This window comes from Rhinoraja longicauda, chromosome 13 (assembly GCF_053455715.1).
Source record: "Rhinoraja longicauda isolate Sanriku21f chromosome 13, sRhiLon1.1, whole genome shotgun sequence".
Lineage (NCBI taxonomy): Eukaryota > Metazoa > Chordata > Chondrichthyes > Rajiformes > Arhynchobatidae > Rhinoraja > Rhinoraja longicauda.
The window spans coordinates 20,978,302-20,983,781 of record NC_135965.1 but is presented as its reverse complement, the minus strand read 5'-3'; positions in this window follow the sequence as shown (position 1 = coordinate 20,983,781).

Here is a 5,480-nt window from a genome sequence, read left to right as displayed (position 1 = left end):
CAGGCCCTTCAATCATGACTGATCTAATTGATCTAACATATGATGAGCATTTGATGGCACTGGGCCTGTATTCACTGGAATTTAGAAGAATGGGGGGGGGGGGGGGGGGGGGACTTCATTGATGTGTACAGAATAGTGAAAGGCTTGAATAGAGTGGAGGTGGAGAGGATGTTTCTACTAGTGGGAGAGTTTAGGACTAGAGGTCATAGCCTCAGAATTAAAGAACGCTATTTTAGGATGGAGATGAGGAGGAATTTATTTCGTCAGAGGGTGGTGAATTTGTGCAATTCTTGCCACAGAAGGCTGTGGAGGCAAAGTCAGTGGATATATTTAAGGATCCTCAAATCCGTCTTTATCTCGCATTAAATGTTGTACCTGTTTTCCTTTATCAGTACACTGTGGACAGCTTGATTGTAATCGTGTATAGTCTTTTCTTTGATTGGATAGCACGCAAATGAAAGCTTTTCACTGTACCTCGGTGCACATGACAACAATGAACGAAACACTGAGCTAAAGACATCTAAACACTGAGCTAATACTAACTTGGTGCCAGATAACTAGGTCGATCAATTTATCAACCCATACAGAAAGATTTATTCTGGTTTCTTTTCATTTCTGTAAATGACTTCCGAATTGCAACCTTGTCAAGGGCTGTCAGAACATTCACTCCACCTTCAGGCTTTCACCAATCCATCATGTTCGATTCCTCCACAAAACATATTCCACTCGGTGAGTCAGACGCGGCTTTCCCAGTGCTGACCCCGGTTCTTTCACTTTGATCAGCTCTTACAATCTGCTTAGGTCAATAAATGCTTTTCCCTTTGGTTTTGTGAGAAACCATAGCAATGAAGTAACAGGGCAGAGTGACCCAAATCAATGAAGCTGAACATTTATGCCTTGAAGCTTTCTAAACTCTTGAGTGCAGCAAATAACGAGGCACATTTAAAGGAAACGGCAAGTACCGCAATATTTTCAAAGAAGATCGAGTTTCCATATAAAACATATAACATAGAACACTACAGCACAGGAACAGGCCCTTCAGCCCACAATGACTGTGCTAAAAAGATTTACAAGGAAGTTACCAGGACCCGAGGGCCTGAGCTATAGGGAGACATTGAGCAGGCTAGGAATCTATTTAAACTTTAGACTTTAGCGATACAGCGTGGAACAGGAAACAGGAATCCTTATACTCACACTGTTCTGTGCACTAGGGCCAACTTACAATTTACAATTTACAATTTACACAAGTCAATTTGCCAACAAACTCACGTGGTCACAGAGAGAATGTACAAACTCTGTACAGACAGCACCAAGGAGAGTGTGCTGCACCAATGCAGGAGAGGTTTGGGCCCAATGGTTCCACTTGGTCTGGTCTTTAATATTTTCCTCTCTCACCTTAAAGCCAACGATTTATGATGATGTTGCCAGGACTGAAGGTCGCTAGCTATAGGGATTGGTTTTGCAGTCTAGGACTTTATTCCTTGGAGAGCAGGAGGATGAGGGGTAAGAGATGTAAAAAAATCATTAGAGAAATAGATTGGATAAACGCATAGTCTTTTGCCCAGAGTAGAGGAATTGAGAACCAGAGGGCATGGATTTAAGGTAAGGCGGGAAAGATTGAATAGGAACCCGAGGGGTAATGTTTTTTACTCAAAGGGTGGTGGGTGTATGGAAAGAGCTGCTGGAGGAGGTAGTTGAGGCAGTTACCACCACATTATTCATGTTTGAAGAAGGGTCTTGACCCAAAACATCACCTATTCCTTTTCTCCAAAGATGCTGTCTGACCCACTGAGATACTCCAGTTTTTTTGTGTCTTGCTTTGGTCAATGTGTTGGGTTTAGGAGCATGTACCTGATGGACAAGGGGTACAGAGACTGGAAAAAATTTGGGAAGGAACAACGAGATTGTACAAAGTTGCCCTGCAGAGCAAAAGAGATCTAATTTTGGCCTGAACACTTCCCTGTTCATTCCCTTGATTTCCCTGTGGTCCAATGTCTAATTCTTCCAGCCTTGAATTTACATAATATAACCACAGGGATGGAGATTTGTGGAGCCGAGGGCTTCAGCAGATGCAGTATCAACGTTATCCGTGCGGCAAAGAAGTTGGAGATAACAAAAAGAGAAAGGGGCAAAATATTGTGCTTGCTCTGGTATAGACAATCAAACCTAGAACAGTACAGACCATTCCCATACTGATGCCAAACACTTTAACTCCCCTTCCCATTCCCATACTGACCTTTCTGTCCTGGGCCTCCTCCACTGTCAGAGTGAGGCCACATGCAAATTGAAGGAACAGTATCTTAAGGGGTTGGAGAGGCTAGATGCGGGAAGATTGTTCCCGATGTTGGGGGAGTCCAGAACAAGGGGTCACAGCTTAAGGATAAGGGGGAAGTCTTTTAGGACCGAGAGTGGTGAGTCTGTGGAATTCTCTGCCACAGAAGGTAGTTGAGGCCAGTTCATTGGCTATATTTAAGAGGGAGTTAGATGTGGCCCTTGTGGCTAAAGGGATCGGGGGTATGGAGAGAAGGCAGGTACAGGATACTGAGCTGGATGATCAGCCATGATCATATTGAATGGCGGTGCAGGCTCGAAGGGCCGAATGGCCTACTCCTGCACCTATTTTCTATGTTTCTATGTTTCTATGTTTCTATGTATCTCATATTTGGCTTGGGCAGCTTACAACCCAACGGTATGAATGTTAAGTAGGAAGGAACTGCAGATGCTGGTTTAAATTGAAGATAGACACAAAATGCTGGAGTATCTCAGCAGGACAGGCAACATCTCTGGAGAGAAGGAATGGGTGACGTTTCGGGTTGAGACCCTTCTTCAGACTCAGGAGGTAGTTCACCCAGGTACTATCGCAACATCTAGACAGGTACATGGATTGGATAAGTATATAGGGACTTGGGCCAAATGCAGGCAGGTGGGACTAGTGTAAATGGGATGTTATCGTCTAACCTCTCTCCTTATGGCAAATAATCCTGGCAGCATCCTGGTAAATACAATACCAAGGATCTGCAAACACTGGAGAACTCCAAAGAAGGGTCTTGACCCGAAACATCACCTATCTATGATCTCCAGAGATACTCCCTGATCCATTGAGTTACTCCATCATTTTGTGTCTTTCTTTAGTAATCATGTAAACCTCCTCTGCATCCTCTCCAAAGCCTCCGCATCCCTCCTATAAAGGGACCAGAACCACACAATACTCCAAATGCAGCCCTCTAGAGCTGCAATATGACTCCTTGACTGTTATACTAAATAGCCTGACCAATGAAGGTCATGGGTGTGAAAGTTAAGTTTACTTTTCTAGTTATGTCGATCGTTTCTGGCCTTCTGAGAATTTTACATCGGACTTTAGAGATGCAGCGTGGAAACCGGCCCTTCGACCAACAGAGTCTGCACCGACCAGCGATCACCCCATACACTAGCACTACCCTACACACCAGGGACAATTTACAATTTTTACAGAAGCCAATTACCCTACAAACCTGCATGTCCTTGGAGCGGGGGAGGAAACCTGGAGACAACCCACGCGGTCATAGGGAGAATGTACAAACTCCGTACAGGCAGCACCCGTAGTCAGGATCGAACTCGGGTCTCCAGCGCTGTAAGGCAGCAACTCTACCTGACTACGTACGGGTGCTTTCGAAATAGAGTTTGCATGCTCTCCCCGTGACCTGTGTGGGTTTTCTCCGGGTGCTCCGGTTTCCTCCCACAATCAAAAGACAGGGTTGTAGGCTGATTGGCCTCTGTGAAATTGTAAATTGTCCCTAGTGCGTAGGACAGTGCCAGTGTGCAGGAATCACAGGTCTGCGCGGCTTCGGGGGGCCGAAGGACCTGTTTCTGCGCTGTATCTCTAAACTAAACTAAACTAAACTAAGGGACCAATAAAGTGAAAGAAAACTCAATGAGGCATAGTATCTTTGCAAAGTGGAAGTCATATGGCAAATTTATAGGACCTCAATACCCCTCTGAGTTAACTAGTTCTGAAATCAATACAGGAAATGCTCAGCAGGCCAGTAGAGAGAGAAAGGTAAAATGATGATAATACTTTATTGTCACATGTGTGGAGATGAGGAACGCAGAGCCAGATCTGTCTTATTTGTTTGCTCATCTCCACACATGTACCTATGAACCTAGGCACAGTGACAATCTTTGTTTTGCATTCAATCCAGTAAAATCATACAATATGTGTGGGAAGGAACTGCAGATGGTAGTTTAAACTGAAGATAGGCACAAGAAGCTGGAGACCCTGAGATTCAGCGGGACAGGCAGTATCTCTGGAGAGAAGGAATGGGTGATGTTTTGGGTCGAGACCCTTCTCTCCAGAGTGCTTCCTGTCCCACTGAGTTACTCCAGCTTTTTGTGTCTATCCAAAGTTATATCCTAGAAAAGCACAATCACAGATAAGTGCAAAAGTGCAACGATTGTAGTGCACAGCAGACTTCACCGAGACAGTACACCAAGACTCACCACGTTTCTGGCACCAACGTTTCAAAAGTTCTTAAGAGCACAGAATCTTATCTTGGCCTTAAAAAGCCCGTTGTCCTGGTGATCCCGATCCCCTCCTCCGTCCGCCACCATCTTGAAAACGGCCCTTTGTCCTGCATCCATGGTTGGAAGATGTAGGACGGCCCTTCATGCTACCCCTTCCACACTGGGTGGGCGAGCTGGGCCTTCTGGACAGGTTCCCCGTCCTCGTGCGGGTCCTCAGTCCGCGGGAGGCAAGTCCAGAGGGAGGAAAATTGGCTTGAGCGGGTGTTGGGGGGGCGAGTGGAGGGGGGAAATAGGTGGGAGTCCAGATGGGAGAGCACAGGAGGGGGGGGGGGGGGGGGAGAGTGAGGAGAAAGGGGGAGGTGTTATGAGAGGTTCCCTGAAATTGGAGAATTCAATGTTCATATCGCTGGGCTGTAAGCTATTCAAGCAAAATATGAGGTGCTATTCCACCAGTTTGCACGTGGCCTTACTCAGGCAATGCAGGAGGCCCAGGACAGAATGGTCAGCATGGGAATGGGAAGGGGAGTTGAAAGGATAAGCAACCGACCTCAGACACGTAGTTCATCAGGCACCTTCTCTCAGAGGTGAAGATCGCGAGGCTTTCCTGCCCATCTTCATCGCTGGCTTGTCCGATCTGATTCATCGCTCCCTCCGCACCGCATCAAGTATTTGCTGCCTTTCCCTTTGCATCTGTGGCCAAAACTGGAGGAAGGCATGGACAAGTTTGTCATGACCTAACCAACTCCACTGACTTGGCTCATTTAGCATGCAATGGCTCTGTCGCAAGGGATTGAGTGCTCATGTTCCATGATGGACTAGCCACAAAGGTTGGCTCCTGTTCAGCCTCACCGTTTCAGTGACTTTACAAGGTGTGTTTCAGTCCACCTAATTTCTATTCTTGCCATAGAGGGAGTACAGAGAAGGTTCACCAGATTGATTCCTGGGATGGCAGGACTTTCATATGAAGAAAGACTGGATAG